We start from the raw sequence: 23,122 nt of genomic DNA on the forward strand, positions 1-23,122 counted from the left end.
TCCCCTCTAAGATCAGGAACAAGACAGGATGCCCGCGTCACCACTGTTATTCAACATTGTGCTGGAAGTGCTAGCCAGGGCAATCCGGCAAGACAAAGAAATAAAAGGCATCCAAATTGGAAAAGAAGAAGTAAACTGTCATTGTTTGCAGATGATATGAATCTTATATCTAGAAAACCCTGAGAAATCGACGATCAGCTACTAGAGCTAATAAACAAATTTAGCAAAGTAGCGGGATACAAGATTAATGCACATAAGTCAGTAATGTTTCTATATGCTAGAAATGAACAAAACTGAAGAGACACCAAAGAAAAAGATACCATTTTTCAATAGCAACTAAAAAAATCAAGTACCTAGGAATAAACTTAACCAAAGATGTAAAAGACCTATACAAAGAAAACTACATAACTCTACTAAAGAAATAGAAGGGGACCTTAAAAGATGGAAAAATATTCCATGTTCATGGATAGGAAGGCTAAATGTCATTAAGATGTCAATTCTACCCAAACTCATCTACAGATTCAATGCAATCCCAATCAAAATTCCAACAACCTACTTGCAGACTTGGAAAAGCTAGTTATCAAATTTATTTGGAAAGGGAAGATGCCTCGAATTGCTAAAGACACTCTAAAAAAAGAAAAACGAAGTGGGAGGACTTACACTCCCTGACTTTGAAGCTTATTATAAAGCCACAGTTGCCAAAACAGCATGGTACTGGCAAAAAGATAGACATATAGATCAATGGAATCGAATTGAGAATTCAGAGATAGACCCTCAGATCTATGGCCGACTGATCTTTGATAAGGCCCCCAAAGTCACCGAACTGAGCCATAATGGTCTTTTCAACAAATGGGGCTGGGAGAGTTGGATATCCATATCCAAAAGAATGAAAGAGGACCCCTACCTCACCCCCTACACAAAAATTAACTCAAAATGGACCAAAGATCTCAATATAAAAGAAAGTACATAAAACTCCTAGAAGATAATGTAGGAAAACATCTTCAGGACCTTGTATTAGGCGGGGCCACTTCCTAGACTTTACACCCAAAGCACAAGCAACAAAAGAGAAAATAGATAAATGGGAACTCCTCAAGCTTAGAAGTTTCTGCACCTCAAAGGAATTTCTCAAAAAGGTAAAGAGGCAGCCAACTCAATGGGAAAAAATGTTTGGAAACCATATATCTGACAAAAGACTGATATCTTGTATATACAAAGAAATCCTACAACTCAATGACAATAGTACAGTCGGCCCAATTATAAAATGGGCAAAAGATATGAAAAGACAGTTCTCTGAAGAGGAAATACAAATGGCCAAGAAACACATGAAAAAATGTTCAGCTTCACTAGCTATTAGAGAGATGCAAATTAAGACCACAATGAGATACCATCTAACACCGGTTAGAATGGCTGCCATTAAACAAACAGGAAACTACAATGCTGGAGGGGATGTGGAGAATTGGAACTCATTCATTGTTGGTGGGACTGTATAATGGTTCAGCCACTCTGGAAGTCAGTCTGGCAGTTCCTTAGAAAACTAGATATAGAGCTACCATTCGATCCAGCGATTGCACTTCTCGGTATATACCCGGAAGATTGGAAAGCAGTGACACGAACAGATATCTGCAACGCCAATGTTCATAGCAGCATTATTCACAATTGCCAAGAGATGGAAACAACCCAAATGTCCTTCAACAGATGAGTGGATAAATAAAATGTGGTATATACACACGATGGAATACTACGCGGCAGTAAGAAGGAACGATCTGGTGAAACATATGACAACATGGATGAACCTTGAAGACATAATGCTGAGCGAAATAAGCCAGGCACAAAAAGAGAAATATTATATGCTACCACTAATGTGAACTTGGAAAAATGTAAAACAAATGGTTTATAATGTAGAATGTAGGGGAACTAGCAGTAGAGAGCAATTAAGGAAGGGGGAACAATAATCCAAGAAGAACAGATAAGCTATTTAACGTCTGGGGATGCCCAGAAATGACTATGGTCTGTTAATTTCTGATGGATATAGTAGGAACAAGTTCACAGAAATGTTGCTATATTATGTAACTTTCTTGGGGTAAAGTAGGAACATGTTGGAAGTTAAGCAGTTATCTTAGGTTAGTTGTCTTTTTCTTACCCCCTTGTTATGGTCTCTTTGAAATGTTCTGTTATTGTATGTTTGTTTTCTTTTTAACTTTTTTTTTCATACAGTTGATTTAAAAAAGAAGGGAAAGTTAAAAAAAAAAAAAAAAGTTAAAAAGAAAACAAGGAAAAAAAAAAAAAAGATGTAGTGCCCCCTTGAGGAGCCTGTGGAGAATGCAGGGGTATTCGCCTACCCCACCTCCATGGTTGCTAACATGACCACAGACATAGGGGACTGGTGGTTTGATGGGTTGAGCCCTCTACCATAAGTTTTACCCTTGAGAAGACGGTTGCTGCAAAGGAGAGGCTAGGCCTCCCTATATTTGTGCCTAAGAGTCTCCTCCTGAATGCCTCTTTGTTGCTCAGATGTGGCCCTCTCTCTCTGGCTAAGCCAACTTGAAAGGTGAAATCACTGCCCTCCCCGCTACGTGGGATCAGACACCCAGGGGAGTGAAACTCCCTGGCAGCGTGGAATATGACTCCCGGGGAGGAATGTAGACCCGGCATCGTGGGACGGAGAACATCTTCTTGACCAAAAGGGGGATGTGAAAGGAAATGAAATAAGCTTCAGTGGCAGAGAGATTCCAAAACGAGCCGAGAGATCACTCTGGTGGGCACTCTGACGCACACTTTAGACAACCCTTTTTAGGTTCTAAAGAATTGGGGTAGCTGGTGGTGGATACCTGGAACTATCAAACTACAACCCAGAACCCATGAATCTCGAAGACAGTTGTATAAAAATGTAGCTTATGAGGGGTGACAATGGGATTGGGAAAGCCATAAGGACCACACTCCACTTTGTCTAGCTTATGGATGGATGAGTAGAAAAATAGGGGAAGGAAACAAATAGACAAAGGTACCCAGTGTTCTTTTTTACTTCAGTTTCTCTTTTTCACTCTAATTATTATTCTTGTTATTTTTGTGTGTGTGTTAATGAAGGTGTCAGGGATTGATTTAGGTGATGAATGTACAACTATGTAATGGTACTGTGAACAATCGAAAGTACGATTTGTTTTGTATGACTGCGTGGTATGTGAATATATCTCAATAAAATGAAGATAAAAAAAAATGACATGATCAAGTTGGAAAACAGTTTGGCAGTTTCTTAAAGATTTAAACATATACCTACCATATGACCCAGCCATTTAAGTTTTAGAGATCATAGTCCTACATTTCCTTTCCAAGAGAAATTAAAGAATTTCTCCATAAAAGAATTTGTACCTGGATGTTTTCAGCAGCTTTATTTGTTATAGAAGCTGGAAACAATGCAAATGTACATCCATAGGTAAATGGATAAATTGTGGTATATCCATACTATGGAATATTACCCAGCCATGAAAAGGCATGAACTTTGATATAAAACAAAATGGATGGAGCTCAGAATAATTATGCTGCATGAAAGAAGCCAGGCAAAAAAGAATGTATGATTCCATTTATATAAAATTCTAGGAAATTAAAGTTGATCTATAGTATCAGAAAGACATCAGTGATTACTTGGGGTTGGGGAGAGAAGTGGGGAAGAACAGGAGGAAAGGATTAACAAGGAGCAGGAGGACTATTTTGGGGTGATGTATATGTTCATTATCTTGATTTTGGTGATGGCTTCCCAAGTGTACACATGTGCAATTTTTTGTAAGTTATACCTTTTTAAAGATTTTTTTTTAAAAAGAGCACAAAGTCTCAATTTACCTCCCAGGTACCCTTTCTCAAGAAGCTATCAAAGGGTATGCCCCACAAAAACAAGAGAGAAGAATAAATGGGCTTAAAAAAATAGGGAATTCACTGCAGAGGAGAGAAAAGGGAATCATCAGAATAATGGTGAAAATTATGTCAAGACTGCAGCTATGCAACAAATGTAGGGAGCAACCAGTTCAGTTATGACAAGGCCAGAAGAAATCTGGAAAGATTTCTTTAAGAAGATGAAACTGATAGAATGGCCAATATGCCCAAATATATTGAGCAGATTTACTCAATTTAGGGAGTTTGGGGATAACAGTGGCAGGCACATAAAAAAACCTATGATGAAATAAGAAAATAATTGACTCCAAGGAAAACAAAATGTTGTGCAAGAAAGAAAGGAAGGCTGTGTTCTGAATTGTGTTTCCACCACAGAAGCTTTCACTGACCATCCCAACTTGGAGAGAGGGTTCATTCTGCCTCGCTTATATCGTGCATATTACATTCTGGAATGTTCTCTCAATTCTTCTGTACTGACTTTTTTTGGTTCATTGTTTATTTAACCTACATGTTTTCAAGCACCTTCTATGTTGTATCATAGTAGGCAATGTCAGAGATACCTGTGGGGAAGAAGATAGCTGAAGAAATCATTACAGTTCAGAGTTAGAGAACTGGAAAGTCCAGAAGAAGGAATGATTAACTCTTCCAAGGAAGGAATACCAGAGCTAGGTCAGGGAAGGGAGCCTTGAACTGACTCTTGAAGGATGAACATGAGGTTTATTAAAATTATATAATCTTTTATCTTCAATTAAATTGTAAGCAACTTAAGACAGGCAACATGTCTTATACTACTTATACTTATACTTATACTACACCTGATATCCTGATATCCTGATATCCTCGAATGCAGTAAATAATCATTACATATTTAACTGATTAATACATTCACATAGAAGAATGGCAGCCCAGACTTCTCCACTCAGAAATTCCATTTCAGTGAGCAATTCCCCTGATGTCATTAAGCTTTGCAAACTTGATTCTGTGACCCATGTTGAAGAGTCTAATGTGGTTTTTAACCTTTGGTGAAAAAACTCATAGTGAAATAATTTCAAATTTACAAGACAGTTGTAAAAATAATACAAACCCCATACAGAATACTTCAGCATACCCAGATCCACTGTGGTATGTTGAAGTATGTACCCCAGGGGGAAAAAAAAACAAAACATGTTCTTAATTTTAATTCCATTCCCCTGAATGAACCCATGGTAAATAGGATCTCTTGAAGATGTTATTTTTAGTTAAGGTGTGGCCAACTGAATTATAATGGGTCTTAATCCTATTACTGGAGGCCTTACAGAGAGAAAGCCACAGGGAGGAACTGGAAGCTGGAAGTCAACAGAATTCAGGAAGGAGAGGAGAGGAAATTGTCATGTGATGGGAAAGTCAAGGAGCCCCAAGTATTGTCAGCCGGTCAGAGCACTACTAACCCCACAAGGAAGCAAGCCTTCCAGCCTCCAAAACCATGAGACAATAAATTCCCATTGTGTAAGACAACCCACTGTGTGGTATTTGTCATAGCAGCCTGGAAGAATAAAACATCCACCAACTTTCCATGTTTTTTCACATTTCCTCCCCCTCCCCCTCTTTTTCTTTCTTTCCTTCTTTCTTTCCCTCCCTCCCTCCCTCCCTCCCTCCCTCCCTTCCTTCCTTCTCTCTCTCTTTCTTTCTTGGATGGATCTATCCATCCATCCATCCATCCACCAACCTCTCTATCATTAATCTTTTTTTGAGGATTTAATCACTATGTTTCCTAAATAAATATGGGAACATCTTAGGTAATATGGAGATAACAGCTGCCCTTCTGTTACGTAAACGTGCTAATCTTGCTTCCTTTAAACATTTCCAGTTTGGGGGCAGAAAACCTTCATTGAAGTGTGGACATAGTCATATGACCCAAGGATGTGAAATATTTCAGGCTCACCTTTTGAAATTAAAGTCTGCAGAGACCCTGTGGAATAGATCATTATTATAAAAAATAACATTATTGGTATACATCTGCTGTATCCCGACAACCATGTCTCAACTGGGAACACCATGAGTTTAATATTACATGTGGCTGATAGCATCAGGTACCAAGTCAATGAAAGAAGAAAGTGTTAGCAAACCAGGTAACAAATCTCTAAGACACAGATCATGAATTTTGCTTCCTTGTGTGGGTGACTGCCTCACACACCTACTTATTATTTTTACCTTTGGATGTTTCATGAATCAAGGGAGAAAGAAAGAAATATAGGGATTGAGGGTGTTTCATGTTTAAATGGTAACACCACACTGATAAAATGACCCCAGGGGGTCAGCAGGAAGGAGGTTTCTGGTCTATTGCATAAAAATAGGTTGATACTGGTTATTTCACTCTGTTTTTTAAATGGAGAGATGGTAAATCATATATAAATTCTTAGCAACAGTTTGTTCTAGGTTGGGAAACTAACACAATGATAAATCACACCTGAAATATGGAACTGATGTGGCACACATTAATGTCATTTAACATCTTTAAAGACAATACCAATTATATTTAGGAATTAAAGAAGACAAATTTCCCTGCTTGGAGTTTAAAAACTTACCGAATTTCTATTTTAATTTACCAAAATCTCTTTGGCCCATATCTATTCGAACCAGTTTAAAGGAAAGATTTTTTCCCTTGCTATTGTTGATGTATGCAGATACATTAAGCACAAAATAATTCTCCAAACTTGTTCTTCCCACATATGTTTTGAGTTGCTATTCTTCACACAAGACAGATACAAGTACGATAAATAAAATTGGCATGATTGTCAAAACGTGGTTGTTGAGGTGGGACGGGGGGACTTGTCAGAGGGAGATACTGTGAATATTGAGAGAGATGATCCCAGAATGCTTCCTGGCATTTGTGCCTGGTTGAAAAGTGATTCATTCCTAGGCCCTTAGGATCTGCCAGGAAAATCTCTTTCCCAGGTGATTTTCCAGCCTGGTCCTTGAAGAGAATGGCACCTGTAACTCTCAGAGTAGGTCTCCACGTTTAATGCAGAGTTGCCACAATCTTTCTCAAGATCGGAAGCAGCCAGTGGCAAAGTCATCTTGTTTACATCTGATGTGGGTGTGTTTTTGTAGGGCTCCATTAAGCCCACAGTTTCACACTTTGCCAGCCTGGCTAACTGCCCAGGCATTTCCTCTCCGGAAATTTCCAGAGGAAGTGGGCAGGGGCCTGAGCAGTGGGTACAGGTAGCACAGAGCTCTACATGACATGAGAGCATGCCAGAGAAGCTAACAGTAGCTTGGAATTTTGGAGACACTAAGGTGGGGAACGTGGGTTTTTATTTCATTACTTGTAGAAATATCAAGAATCTAGCCCCAATAACTGAAACTAAGGTACTATAACTCATAACAACTTTGGAAATTTTCTATATATCTACTTGTTAAATAGTACTTTGAGAGATACTACCTTTTTGTATATATGTTATATTTTGTAATAAGGAAATAAATGAAACTATGAAACTGTAACCTATAATATTCTTTGAAATTTGCTCTCTTAACTGCTTGTTAAATTGCACTTGGAAAGTTGTCACTCTATGTGTATATGTTATATTCTACAATAAAAAATATGATTAAAATATATATAAAATAATCAAATAAATAAATAAAAGAATCTAGCTTCCAAATTGTTTACCTATAACTAATTCAGGCGACATTTATTAAGTACCGTCTATATGCCGGAAATGAGCAAGGCACTAAGAACAAAGATTTCTCTCTGTGGGCAGAAGTCAGGCAGATAAAAAATTTCTGAAGAAACATTGGTGTATATGCAAATGAGTGACATAGATATATGCATCAGCTAGGATGCTTCTGGTTAGGAATAATAGAAAACCTGATCCAAACAGACTTAAATGATTAAAAAAAAAAAAAAAAACTACTGGTTCACTAAACTGAAAAGTCTAGAAGTAGGGCTACATTAGGGCTTGATCTGGAGCTGAACCATGTTACTAAGGACTCCATTTGTTCCCAATTCTCAGCTCTACTTTCTGCAATATTGGCTTCATCCTAAGTTCCATTCCTTTTATGTCAAGATGGCTGCCATGGTTTTGCCAGATTCCAGGGCTACATGGTTTTGTCCACATTCAGTAGGAAAGAAAGGAATTTTGTCACATCATTTCTGGAAATGTCCTATGAACTGAGTGAACCAGCTTAGGTCATATGTCTTTCCATGAAGCAATCACTGTGGCAGGAGATGGATTGAACTCTTGGAATTAACCGCTAAGTCACATGCCAATCAGAAGAGTAGGAAAATAGTTTAATTTATTATCAAATATGGGTTTGGAGATCTTGGGTGTACAAGAGAAGGGGAATCTGACTGTCCGAGGAGGGGGTGGTGTGGGGTGAGAAAGAGGAGGCTGGGGAAGACTGCAGAATAGGGGATATCGGCTGGGACCAGGACGCGAAGAACCTTGAATGCTATGCTAAGAAATTTGGACCTTTGTGCTGTCTACAAAGAAAGAACTTAAAGCAAATCCATGGCATAAGCCGGATGGACTTCTGAGTGTCAGAACATAATGTTCCAAAAGTTAAAATATGACTCTCATACAAAATAGAATGAGTTCATGTCAAAAGTTTTATTCAACTCACTAATTAATGAGGGATCCAGTAAAAGTGTAAAGCTTGTTTTAAGGGCATCAGAGGAGTAAGGGTTTATGTAGCTCATCAGGAAAGGCATTTAAAAAAAAATAGGAAGTTAGAGTAGTGTGACTAGATTAGATATCAGACTGGTTCATGTGCTCCAGCGCAGTGAAATCACAACCTTTGGGGTTATCTTTTCTACCTGAGAGAAATAATTTACTTTTCTACCAGACACAAATCAACAAGTTAGTACTTAACTGCATAGAGTCTGGGTCCTTAATTAATAGTAACAAATACAGTATAATTATAGCACAATCTCCTAGACCAAGAGAATTAAACAATTCTTGGATGAGTCTGTTAAATGATATTTTAGTATAACATTAGAAAGATACTCGGTCATCCTCTTGGCCTTATTTCTAAGTTTTGGATAATTTTTCTTAACATTAGAGCAATCTGTTTAAGAGGATTTTTTAAAATGAACTTAAGCATTATAGTACTTGCATGTCGCTGAATAATGCAAATTGTAATCAGTTTTAATATAGTCATTAAAGGAGGTGTGAGGAGAAGAAAAATTAGGTGAAGAAGGAGACATTTTACTGAATCCTGGAGTTGGGGGTAGCTGTGCATCCATGGAAGAGGCCACCTGCTACCACCAGACTAAAGAAGAGTCCACTGTGAGAAGCCAGCAGAGATCAGAAAGCCTGGGGGCTCCCCAGTACTGACAGAAATGACTTTTCCACGGGGGGTTATTTGGAAATGAGCTGGAATGGAAATCAGGGCCTATTTCAACACCAGCAGCAGAAGAGACATCAATTCCAAACCCATCCTGGGCTGCAATAGTCCCTTTTCCTGGTAACTCTCTCGCCCGTGAAGTGTCATGGTTAAAAGGGAAAGGCATTCTAGACACTTGATAATCAAGTACAGCCACACTGAGCCATTTTAGACCCATATTTTTGGATAACAGATTTGTTAATGGACTTGTTGAGAGACTGAACCATTTGATGTTTGGGAAAATAGGAAATATTTTAAATAAATACTTGACATCTTTTCTTTCTGACCGCTGCTGTGCATCCAGTTATTCTTAGAAGTAAGATGTCCATGTTGAATATTAATTTAATAGATATTGCTTAGTAGGTTTTTGTTAAAATATAGTAAAAAATATTAAAAGGCTGGTATCCAATTTTACAGTTATTTCCATAATAACTCACTAGTCCAAATACAATTTATCATTTATTGTTAGAGTCTTTGGTGTGATGGTTATCATGACAGAAGAGAATACACTCCATCCACACCCTCTAAAACTAGGGTTGCTGATTTAGCAAATAAAATTACAGTATGTCCATTTAAATTTGAATGTCAGAAAAACAGTGAATAATGTTTTAGTATTATATGCCCCATGCAGTATTTGGCATATACTTATGGGAAGCAGAACGGTGGCCCCCCAGAGTTGACCACATTATAATTCCTGGAGCCTGTGAATATGTTATCTTACGTGGCAAAAGGGACTTTGCAGATGTGATTTAGTTAAGGATCTTCAGATGGGGAGATCCTCGCAGATTGTGCGGATGTGCCTAATGGAATCACAAGGGTCTTAGAAGAAGGAGACGGGAGTCAGAATGAAGAGATGTGACAGTGGAAGCAGGGGTCCTAGTCAAAGAGAGAAAGACAAAGATGCTACACTGCCAACTTGAAGATGGAGTTGGGGACCATGAGTTAAGGAGTGTGGGCAGCTTCTAGAAGCTTGAAAAGGCAAGGAAACAGATTCTCCCCCAGAGCCTCCAGAAGGAAAGCAGCCCTGCTGCAATCTTGATTTTAGCCCAGTGAAACCGGTGCTGGATTTCTGACCTTCATAACAATAAGATAATAAATTTCTGTTGTTTTCAGCCACTAAGTCTATGGTGATTTGTTGTAAGAGCAATGGAAAACTAATACGATAGTTTAGAAAGTATTTGTCATTTATCTGCATTCAAATTGAACTGGATGTTCTATATTGAATCTGACAACCCTATCTGAAACATCTGACCATGAAGCACTGTGATGTGATAGAATGTACACTGCAGTTGGAGCCAGGAGACTCCTATTCTTAGCCTGGGACCAAAAAAAGAGAAAAAAAAACAAAAACAAAAAAACCCACTTCACTTGGGACCCAAGATCCTCAGGTGGAAAATGAGAACTTTAGCCTGGATGACAGCTGAATTTCCCATGTGGCCCTTGTACCCATCTAAGAAATATTCTTTTGCCAATACAAAATAAAACAAAAAATGTCCATGTATCAATGTACTATGTCCCCCAAAATGCCATTATCTTTGATGCAATCTTGTGTGAGCAGATGTGTTAATGTTGATTAGGTTGGAACCTGTTGACTGTTTCCATGGAGATGTGACTCAACCAATGTGGGCAAGACCTTTGATTGGATAATTTCCATGGAGGTATTACCCCACCCAATCAGGGTGGGTCTTAATTAAATCACTGGAGTCATATAAAAGAGCTGACAAGCAAAAGGAACTCAGAGCAGCTTAGAGAGACATTCTGAAGACAGCTGTTGGAAGCTGACACTGACATTTTGGAGAATGCCATTTTGAAATGCAACTTGGGAGCAAGCAGATGCCAGCCACATGCCTTCCCAGCTAACAGAGGTTTTCCAGATGCCAGTGGCTTTCTCCAGTGAAGGTATCCTATGTTGATGCCTTACCTTGGACCCTTTATGGCCTGCAGACTGTAACTCTGTAACCAAATAACCCCCCTTTATAAAAGCAATCCATTTCTGGTGTTCTGCAAAATGGCAGCATTAGCAAACCAGAATGCTCAGGAGAGCTGTTTTTCATTTACAAGTTTGTTTATGCATTTGTGTGTTGGTGAATGTTTTGTTTTCTCAGAGGTTCTCCTTGGCCACTTGCTTCGAGAGACTGGAACTCTACCATCACCCTGATCTGGATAACTGTCTTCTCTGTCTCTGCATTTGTTGGATGATAAGCCATGGTCCTGCCAAGGTACTGGGTCCTCATGCTTCTTTTTCTCTCTTCACTGTAGACTTTATCATGCGTTCTCCAATCGCAGGCTCTGCGACAGTACGGGTTAACCACTGTATTAGTTTCCTATTGCTGCTATAACAAATTGCTGTAAAATTAGTGGCTTAAAAACTCACCAATTTATTATCTTACAGTTCTGCAGGTCAGAAGTCCCAACTTAAAATCAAGGTGTCAGCAGAGCTGCAGGGCTTCTGGGGGCTCTAGTGGAGAACCTGTTTCCTTGCCTTTTCCAGCTCATAGAAGCAGCCTATAGTCTCTGGTCCAGCTGGCATATACATCCCTCTCCCCCCTCCATTACATCTTCATCCTGCATGAAATGTGAATGCAGTACCTAGAGAGGTGGCCTCTAAATTGTGAACATGAGAATGAAAATCCATGCAAGAAAGATGTCAATGCAGACAGGCAAAAGGAGCCAAGATCCTTGTTGACTTTGAGAAAATGACACACTTGCCCCAGTCTGCCCAGCTCCAGACTTCTTGTTTCTTGAGAAAAAGAAAGGCTTTAGTTATTAAAGCCAGGGTAGTCAGCTAAATGCAGCTGAACCCAGTCCTGACAGATGCAGGTTCTGTTTATATTCAACAAAGTGAGATCCTTGGACCAACTACAAGGACATCCATCCCTTGGGAGTGTGTTAGAAGTGCAGAATCTAGGACCTATGCCTGAACAACAGAATCAGAATCTGCATTTTAACAAGAGCCCCAGGGGTTCGATTTGTATGCACATTAGAACTTGAAAAGCACTGCTCTGGAGCTCACAAAATTCTGGGGATGAATTGTCCTGGAGTCTTCCACCCTGGGCTAAATGATCCGGACTCTACTCTTGGGATTTACTGGAATACATTTTAAACCTTGGGAAGTGGGTGCAAAATTGTGTAACACAGTAATCTAGTATATTTCTCACTCCCCACACACCAGTTGTCCTGATTTAGTTCTTTTTTTGTTTCTGCTCTCAAGTTGTATTTCATTATCAGTCAACTTAAGGGCTCTAGATATATTTTATTCAACCAAGACCAAAACTGATAAGGAGTTGAAGGCTGGGTGAAATCAGGAGGAGGAAAACTACCTGTTCTTTTAAAAATTCTTAGAGGTTTGTAAATACACCTGAAATTTCTTTGATGTCATTGACCACCCCAGTGAAGTAAGTGCAGTAAATATATAAAATGCAGAGAAAGAGATTCAAAAAGACTTTCAACACACTGCATTCCTCATTTCTATTAGCTCTCTCCATTTATAAATTTAATATGGGCTGTAAATTGTATAGTAATTTCTTTTCGACTGTTCTCTATCAGAGTATTATTTAAAAAAAAACAAACAAAATGGGTGGTGAAAACAGTCATCGTGTTTCCTAGGAACAAGGTTGGGCCTGGGATGGGGGATGGGAAACACCAAGGGAGCAGGTCCTCCAATTGAATTTCCCTTCTTGAAAACTGTTTTAGGAGTTTGGTTTTTTGTTTTTTTAGGTTTGTTTTTGTTGTTGCTGTTGTTGTTTTTTTGCATGTCTGTTTTTTTAATATTTTGGGAGGGTAATACATTGATGAGCTTTGAAATCCAAAAGGTATAAAAGAGCATACAGTGAAAAGTCTTCCCCAATCCTTCCCTCCAGCCACCAAATTTCTCTCTCTCAATTCAAAGGCTGCTACCAGTTGCTTGAGTATCCTACCTCATGGGAACTTTACATGTTGGAAGATGCTAAAATAATGTGGCTGAAAAACAAGAATGGAGTGTAGATTGCTTTGAATTGTACTTGAGGGGCATAAATTAAAATTAATCTTTCCCATCATCCAATTGCTTCCTGTTAAGATCTTTTGCCAGCATTTAACTTTTCTATATCACAGATAAAATACCTGTCAAGTAAAGATGAAGAGCCTTGCCACCTACTCACCCCGGAGGATTAAGGAGAAAGCAATTATAAAACACTTTGAAAGTCTCATTGGAAGGCTCTGAATAAACATAAACTGTTGTTATAGCTGTAGCTCTCTTCTATATACTTTGTATTTTATGGCTCTCCCCCCACCCCTCCCAACCTACCACACACTTTTTTTCCCCTTGCAGCACCGCCTCAGGGGTGAGAGGTTAATAAGAAAGGGTGATTGATGAAAGGCAAGATGTGGTAGAACCCTTTGAGGATTTTTTTGTTGTTGTTTGCCTAGAGCTTCCCAACTCCTCTGTTCTTTAAGGAACCTGGAATGTTTTCAAAAAGAGGAACTCCTAATTGCATAACTTCATAGCTGTGTGACTTTCTTTAATAATTAAAATGATTTAAGAATAGTTTCCCTTTCATTCCTTTTTCAGAAGAGGATCCTATTTAGCATACTTTCTTCTTTCACTCAGAAATATGTTATGGCCATTACTGTTTTGAACAGCTGCATGATTGTTTGAAAATAAGAATGACTACTGTGTTTAAAGGTATGCAAAAGGAGACTTGGCTCACATATGTACAGTCAAATCAATATATGTTTTTTGAGTACCTACTAATCTTACAAAATGGCCTTCAGTGATAAGTATGAAATTGAAAGATTCAGAGGGAATTCTCTGGAACTTGAGAAATGCAGGTGATTGCATAAAAATAGGGATGGTTGGGGAAGATGCCTTGGTTTTGTCCTAGACCATTTTGAATACTCCAGTGGACTTATAGGTCAATGAAGAGACTTTTCTGAGAGATAAAAACTCCTTTGCAGAGAGGCTAAAGCTGCTTATAATTGTGCCTAAGAGTCTCCCCCTGAGTACCTCTTTGTTGCTAGGATGTGGCCCTCTCTCTCTAGCTAAGCCACCTTGGCAGGTGATCTCACTGCCCTCCCCCCTACATGGGACCTGACTCCTAGGGGTGTAAATCTCCCTGGCAATGCAGGATGTTACTCCCAGGGATGAATCTGGACCCAGCATCAGATTGAGAACATCTTCTTTACCAAAAGGAGGATGCGAAATGAAACGAAATAAAGCTTCAGTGGCTGATAGATTTCAAATGGAGTCAAGAGGTCACTCTGGTGGACATTCTTATGCACTATATAGATAACATCTCTTAGGTTTTAATATATTGGAATAGCTAGAAGTAAATACCTGAAACTGTCAAACTCCAATCCAGTAATTTGGGCTCTTGAAGACAATTGTATAACAATGTAGCTTACAAGGGGTGACAGTGTGATTGCGAAAAGCTTGTGGATCGCACTCCCTTTATCTAGTGTATGGATGGATGAGTAGAAAAATGGGGACAAAAACTAAATGAAAAATAGGGTGGGATGGGGGGATGATTTGGGTGTTCTTTTTTACTTTTATTTCTTAGTCTTATTCTGATTCTTTCTGGTGTAAGGAAAGTGTTCAGAAATAGATTGGGGTGATGAAGGCATAACTATGTGATGGTACTCTGAACAGTTGATTGTACACCAGGGATGATTTTATGGTGTGTGAATGTATCTCAATAAAACTGACTTTAATTAAAAAAAAAATAGTTCCTTTGCAAAGATTCTAGGAAAAAAAATATAAAATCCATTTTTGGCAAGGGATATAAAAATCATAAACAGCCAAAGTAAATAGAAATTAACAAAGTTTATTTCCTTTTTAAATAGAGCACATGTAATTACAGCACTGCTGGGCTGAACATTGAATGATGGTTTTAGCTATCTGATTGGCTAATATACAATCAACGGCATGCACATTCCAAGTAAAAGGGCACAGTGTATAAAGATAGCATTAACAGTTTATGTTCCTTTCTGCTCAATCTTGTAATAGAGCTAACCTCCTAGACCCAAGACATTTTCTAGCAATTAATGATTGGTTGAGGTTAATAGTTCTGGCAAAGTCTTGGTTCCTTGATCCTCCTCAGCTGGTCATTAACCCCTAGAGTCTGGCTGTTAACCTCTGGAAACTGTGAAACAGGATGCAAAAGTGTATTTTACCAGTATTATGAATAAGGCCATATAGTTGTTTCATATTTGTATTTCAAATGTAAGAAAATGTCCCTCTTAAAATGTATATATATATTTGCCAGGCAGTTTAAAGTTTCTTTAGGTTTCTGTTTCCAGAATTTTCTTTAGTATGAATGAACACTCTCTCGGAAACATGTTATCTATGTAGGGAAAACTGTTACTAAGATCTGGCATTCAAACACGTTTTTACTGGCCGAAAGAAAAGGTGGTATAAAATCTACTTTTAGAAAAAAATGGGAGTGTTTGTTTTTGTCTACTAATACTTCTAATGAATTTATTAAAAATTATTCTGAAAGCAAAAAGTGGATCATAGGTGAGTGTCCCCTTGAAATGGCACCATATGTTTCCTATACTCTTAAAAGAACTGACCTGCTATCAAATATAGTTGAAACATCACAAACTTAGGCCAGTTTATTATTGTAACCACAAATCATATTTTCACAGTAATTTGTTCTGATTTAGGAATTTTTCGTAAGGAAAGTTAGGAAGTCTCAGCGGATCCTTATGTAACTGACTGATTCAACACTCAATAGGGGTTTTACTCTGATTTTACATCTTGAGGTCATAATGCTTATTAAATGACACTTCAAAACCTCTTTCAATGGTAGAAGCTTTGGTTAAGTGAAAAAGCCTTCTGGGTTCTTTTCCCCTGTAGTTTCCTAATTAGGGCTTCCTTATTACATCACAAACATTAATCACCACATTATCCAATAACAGATCAGGCTTACCCTGTCTTTCAGCCCCTCGTTAATCTACTAGTAAAGCTATGAGCTCCATTCGTTTGGTTACATTCAGAATATCTCTCGCAAGCACAGTGTATCCATTAATGGGGCTGAATAAACCAAAGGCCATACGACTCACCTAGGCCAAAATGCTTCTGAAATGAAACTTCCACATAGGATTCTTACAGAATATTTGCTTTATTTACTTTTTTATTTTTTTCATTTTTTATTTTAGCAGGAGCAAAATTCTCCAAGCAGGATCAAGTTTGCATCTTGCAGAGGCTGAACCATCTGTTGAAGTCCAAGGCTTGGCTGTTTTCCACTTGGAACATAAGGCCAGCCCGGTTGAAAAGGAATGTGAGTTCTTCTTATAGTGTGATCACCCCATTAAGCAGAGGGAGCCCTGCAAGTCCCTTGCAATCCTAAACCAACCAGCACTTCCTGAACACCTGCCCTGAATGCACATGTTCCCTACATGAGTGACAAGGAAAATGGCAGAGCCTCAAATTCAGCTGGCAACGTCCACATCCCTGAACTTGGCCAGTCCGAATGCAGAGCCTGACGCGATTCTGCATGAGCACAAGTTGTGGAAAGGAAAGACACTTCCACGCATTCACATATTCTATGGGCCTTTCATTTTATGCATTTAGGCAATGTGGGATTGTCTTTCAGAACATTACAGAAAGAAGTCTTCGAGTCTCTCATCTTACCTAGGAGTTGAATTGACCTGGATTAGGCAGCTACTTTTTGCATTCAGTCCTTCTGTAGAGTCATATAAGTACTTAAGCATGCCATTTTCTACTAGAGGATATAAAAATGAATGAACAGTTAAGGTATATATTATATACATGTGGTGTTTATTATAAGGCTCATTTACAACATCCTAAATAAATATAAATACTCTCAAGGAATTTTAGAAAATTGGAAAATATTTTCCTGAAAAGACAAATATTGAAGTCAATTAATAGTTTGTCCAGAAATGAATAATGGATAAAACAAAATTCAAAGACAGACAAGGTTAAAGAAGGGTTAATTAATAAAAAAAGGGAGAAGGTCTATTAAAATAACTTAGGAGGAATTTTTTTTTTAAGACTACATTCCAAAGGTTAGAAGTGATGGACTTGTTAGCAAAGTAATGTGGATATCAAATTGTTCAGCAAAACAATGTGGTCTTGAATTTTGGGGCGTGTTTCATTCTTGAGATCAAGGAAAATCTTTTTAATTTAGTGAACTTCAATGAAAGGTAAGGGAAAATGAAATGGGTCTGGAAGTGAATGAACAGTCTTGGTTTCAGAAAGGCATTTCTCAGAATCTTTCATGATATTCTTGTAGAGCAAATGGAGAACTAAGGGATGGGCGATGATACAGTTTGGTGGATTTATAGTTGATTTAATCAAAGAGGCCAAAGGGGCATCATATCAATGTTACGTGAGGACATTCTTTAAAGGAGAGTTTGATGGCTGCAGATTTGGCCTTGCAACACAGAAATTTGCTTCTCAGGCTTGTTACATACACAAAAATCAGGATTCAAAAAGATCTCTAAAGACCAAACAGATGGACAGAAATAAACGAAATGTAATGCCAATAAACAGCAATAAAATCCTGCATTTAAGTTAAAAAAATCCACAGAAAAATACCCAACTTAGTTTATTAAATTTATCTGGGAAAATGTATACTCTCTTACAAACACACCCCCTTGGTGTTTTAGTTGATTTTCAGGGGAAAATGAGTCAAGAGTTTGAGCCAGCTAATGAACTAGCTAATGAGATCTTAATTTATACTAACAGAAGTATGGCATCCAGATTAAGGGAAATAATCATCCCAATAGCCCCTTCCCTGGTCAGTCCACATCTGGAGTTGTAATTCTGTGTGCAGCTCTGGGGAAGCCAGGCTGGGCCGAGGGGTAATGGAGAACAGGCAGAGGTCAGCAATGAGGGAGATGGAGGGGATGATTGGAGGGGGTGCCTGGGAAAGCAGGCTAATGAGAATCTAAGTCTTTGAAAACTCAGGAGTTTCTCTTAACAGGGGCTGGAGTTCATTTCTTCTTTACACTAAGAGTGTTATGTTAAAAGGGATAAGAGAAAATTTAAAATAAAAGAAATTCACCATTACTCACTTCTACAACTCCAACACAAGTAAAATGGTAATCTGCTCTAGTAATTAAGGGGTTTCTGCAACAAGTAAGTGCCATGAAACAGAGGAGCAGGAAAAAGGCTTAAGAGACATAACAATGAAATGCAATGTGTGGGCCTTGTTGGATCTTGTTTCTAACAAACCACCTGTTAAAAAACAAAATGAATGCCTGGTCCCGACCAAGATGACAGAGTGAGAACTTTCAGGGCTCCGTCTATTAGAACTGGCAGAAATATCCATTTAATCGTTTGCCCATTTTTAAATTGGGTTATTTGCCTTTCTGTTATTGAGCTGTAGTTCATAAATTCTGTATATTAAATCCTAATCAGATATATGATTTCAAAATATTTTCTACATTTGGAAGGTTGTCTTTTTACTTTCTTCATATGGTCCTTTGATGCACAAAAGTTTTTAATTTTTATGAAGTCCCATTTATCTATTTTTGTTTTTCTTTTCTTGATCACGTTTTTGATATAAAGTCTAAGAAACCATTGTCTAATATAAGGTCCTGAAGATATTTCTCTGTTTTCTTCTAGGAGTTTGTAGTTTTGTTTCCTATGGTTAGGTTTTTGAATCATTTTTAGTTTATTTTGGCATACGGTTTCAGGTAGGGGGTCCATCTTCATTCCTTTGCATGTGGGTATCTATTATTCCTAGTGCCTTTTGTTGAAAAGACTGTTCTTTCCCCATCGAGTGGACTTGGTACACCTGTCAGAAATCCATTGGCCATAGATGGGAGGGTTTATTTCTGAACCAATTCCATTGGTCTATATGTCTGTCCTTGTGCCAGTACAATGCTGTTTTGATCACTGTAGTTTTGTAATGTGTTTTAAAATAAGGAAGTGTGAGTCTTCCAACTACATTCTTATTCAAGATGGTTTTGGCCATTTTGGGCCCCCTTACCCTTCGATATAAATTCCCTGATTGGCTTTTCAACTTCCTAAAAGAAGGCTGTGAGAACTTTGGGATTGTGTTGAATCTGTAAATTGCTTTAAGTAGATTTGACATCTTGACAGTATTTAGTGTTTTGATCCACTATCACAGAACATCATCCCGTGTATTTGGGTCTTTGATTTATTTTAGCAGTATTTTCTAGTTTACTATTTATAAGTCTTTTCCATCGTTGGTTAGATTTATTCCTAGATATTGATTCTTTTAGTTGCTATTGTAAATGGAATTTTTTCCTTGATTTCCTCTTCAGATTGTTTGTTACTATTGTATAGTAATACTATTCAATTTTGCATGTTGATCTTGTATCCTGTCACTTTTCTGAATTCATTTATTCATTAATATCTTTTTTGTGGATTTTTCAAGAATTTCTGTATATAGGATCATGTCATCTGCAAATAGGGAAAGTTTTCATTCTTCCTTTTCAATGTGAATGTCTTGCATTTCTTCTTCTTGCCTAATTATTCTAGCTAGAACTTCCAGTACAATGTTGAATAACAGAGGTGACAGTGGATATCCTGGTCTTGTTCCTGATGTTAGGAGCTACACTTTCATCCTTGTCCTTTGAATATGATGTAGGTATGGGTTTTTCTTATCAGGCCTTATATGAACAAGTTTCCTTCTGTTCCTAGTTTTCTTACTGTTTTTATCAAGAAGTTGTGTTCATTTTTTCAAATGCCTTTTCTACTTCAATTAAGATGATCATGAGTTTTTTCTTTCATTGTATTAGTGTGGTGTACTGAATTAATTTATTTTCTTACGTTGAACCACTCTTGTATAACTAGGATAAAGCTCAGAGGATCATGGTGTATAATTCTTTTGATATGCTATTGGATTTGGTTTACTAGTATTTTGTTGAGGATTTTTGCATCTATATTCGTAAGGGATATTGGTCTACAACTTTCTTTTCTTATATCTTTATCTGACTTGGGTATGAGGATGATATTGGTCTCAGAGAATGAGTTGGAAAGTGTTCCCTCTTCTTCAATTTTTTTTTGGAAGAATTTGAACAGGATTGGTGTTAATTCTTCTTGGAATTTTTGGTAAAATTCACCAGTGAAGCCATCCAGTTGTGAATTTCTTTGTTGGAAGGTTTTTGATTACTGATTCAAGTTCCTAACTTGTTATTGGTCTGTTGAGATCTTCTATTTCTTCTTGTGTTAGCGTGAGTAGTTTATTCATTTCTAGGAATTTTTCCATTTCATTTAGGCTATCTAATTTTTGGCGTACAGTTGTTCATAATTTCCTTTTTACTTCTGTGGGGTTGGAAGTAATGTTCCCCATTTCATTTCTGATTTTAGTTATTTGTGTCCTCTCTCTGTTTCTTTGTAAGTCTAGCTAAAGGTTTGTCAATTTTATTGTTTTTTTTTTTTCAAAGAACCAACTTTGGGTTTCATTGATTCTCTCCATTGTTTTTTTTTAATTCTCAATTTCATCTATCTCTGCTCTGATTTTTATTTCTTTTCCTTGTTTTGGATTTAGTTTTCTCTTCTTTTTCTAAATCCTCCAATTATGAAGTTAGGTCTCTGATTAAAGATCTTTCTTCTTTTCTGAAGCATGTAGAGCTATAAATTTCCCTCTCAGCATTGCTCTTGCTACATCCCATACGTTTTGGTATATTGTGTTTTTGTTTTCTTTTGCCTCAGGATATTTCCTAATTTCCCCTGTGATTTCTTCTTTAACCGATTGGTTGTTTAAGAGTGCATTTGTTTAATTTCCACATATTTGTGAATTTTTCAGTTCTCCCTGTGTTATTTCTAGCTGCATTCCATTGTGGTCAGAGAAGATATATTGTATGATTTCAATATTTTAAAATTTATTGAGACTTGTTTTGTGAACTAGCATATGTTCTATGCTGGAGAATGATCCATATGCACTAGAGAAGAATATGTATTCTCCTGTTATTGGATGAGGTGTTCTATTTATGGGTTAGGTCTAATTGATTTAGAGTATTGTTCACATCTTCTATTTCCTTATTGATCCTCTGTCTAGATGTTCCACCCATTATTTTTTGTGTGTGTGTGAGTTATTTTTTTCTTTTTTTTTTCCTTTTTAATTTTTATTGGGATTGTTCAGATACCATACAATTATCCAAAGAGATCCAAAGTTTACAATCAGTTGCCCCTGGTACTCTCATACAGCTGTTCATCCATCACCACACTTTTTTTGTTCAATTTTTAGAATCTTTTCATTACTCCAGACAAGAAATAAAGGAAAGATGAAAAAAGAAAAAAAGAAAAGGAAACTCAAATCCTCCCATATCCCTAACCAACCCCCCTCAATTGTTGACTCGTAGTGTTGGTATAGTACATTTGTTACTGCTTATGATAAAATGTTGAAATACTACTAACTGTAGTATATAGTTTGCAATAGGTATATATTTCTTCCCTGTATGCTCCTCTATTAACTTCTAATCGTATTGTCATACATTTGTTCTGGTTTATGGAAGAGATTTCTAATATTTGTACAGTTAATCATGGACATTGCCCACCATAGGATTCAGTTTTATACATTCCCATCTTTTGACCTCCAACTTTCCTTCTGGTGACATATATGACTCTGAGCTTCCCCTTTCCACCTCATTCACGCACCATTTGGTGCTGTTAGTTATTCTCTGATCTTGCTACCAACACCTCTGTTCATTTCCAAACATGCAAGTTCATCCTAGTTGAACATTCTGCTCATGCTAAGCAACCACTCCCCATTCGTAAGCCTTGCCCTATATCTTGGTACCTTATATTTCATGTCTATGAGTTTACATATTGTAATTAATTCCTATCAGTGAGACCCTGCAATATTTGCCCTTATGTGTCTGGCTTATTTCATTCAGTATATTTCCCTCAAGGTTTTGTCATCACCCCATTTTTTTTTTTAAGATGGTTTTGTTCACACACCATACATTCCATCCTAAGTAAATAATCGATGGTTCTCTGTATGGTCATATATTTATGTGTTCACCACCTTCACCACTATCTATATAAGGGCATCTACATTTCTTCCAGAAGGCAGGAGGGAGAGTCAAAGAAGGTAGAGAGGCAAAAGAAAGAGGACAAAAAAAATGACAGCTAGGAAGCAGCAAAAGGAAAAATAACCTTAAATCAAAGTAGAGTAAAGAGTCAGACAACACCACCAATGTCAAGTCTAACATGCTCCCCCTATCCCCCCCCTCTTATCTGCATTTACCTTGGTATATCACCTTTGTTACATTAAAGGAAGCATAATACAATGATTCTGTTGGTTACAGTCTCTAGTTTATGTTGATTGCTTCGCTCCCCCAATGCCTCCCCATTTTTAACACCTTGCAAGGTTGACATTTGCTTGTTCTCCCTCATAAAAGAACATATTTGTACATTTTATCACGATTGTTGAACACTCTAGATTTCACCAAGTTACACAGTCCCAGTCTTTATCTTTCCTCCTTTCTTCTGGTGTCTCACATGCTCCCAACCTTCCTCTCTCAACCATATTCATAGTTATCTTTGTTCAGTGTACTTACATTGCTGTGCTACCATCTCCCAAAAATGTGTTCCAAACCACGCACTCCTGTCTTCTCCTATCACTCTGTAGTGCTCCCTTTAGTATTTCCTGTAGGACAGGTGTCTTGTTCACAAAGTCTCTCATTGTCTGTTTGTCAGAAAATATTTTGAGCTCTCCCTCATATTTGAAGGACAGCTTTGCTGGATATAGGATTCTTGGTTGGTGGTTTTCCTCTTTCAGTATGTTAAATATATCATACCACTTCCTTCTTGTCTCCATGGTTTCTGCTGAGAGATCCGCACATAGTCTTATTACGCTTCCTTTGTGTGTGATGGTTTGCTTTTCTCTTGCTGCTTTCAGGATTCTCTCTCTGTCTTTTACATTTGATAATCTGATTATTAAGTGTCTTGGCGTAGGCC

General features: G+C 37.7%; 1 long non-coding RNA gene across 1 annotated transcript in view; it reads left to right on the forward strand.

The window, feature by feature from the left end:
- Positions 1-18,134, forward strand: part of LOC119505631 — an 83,613-nt gene extending 65,479 nt beyond the window's left edge. The window contains exons 3-5 of the long non-coding RNA XR_005210786.1: positions 11,349-11,462; positions 13,793-13,906; positions 16,381-18,134. This is a non-coding gene — a long non-coding RNA (uncharacterized LOC119505631). The remainder of the gene's footprint in view (positions 1-11,348; positions 11,463-13,792; positions 13,907-16,380) is intronic.
- The last annotated feature ends 4,988 nt before the right edge of the window (positions 18,135-23,122 follow it).

This window comes from Choloepus didactylus, chromosome 10 (assembly GCF_015220235.1).
Source record: "Choloepus didactylus isolate mChoDid1 chromosome 10, mChoDid1.pri, whole genome shotgun sequence".
Lineage (NCBI taxonomy): Eukaryota > Metazoa > Chordata > Mammalia > Pilosa > Megalonychidae > Choloepus > Choloepus didactylus.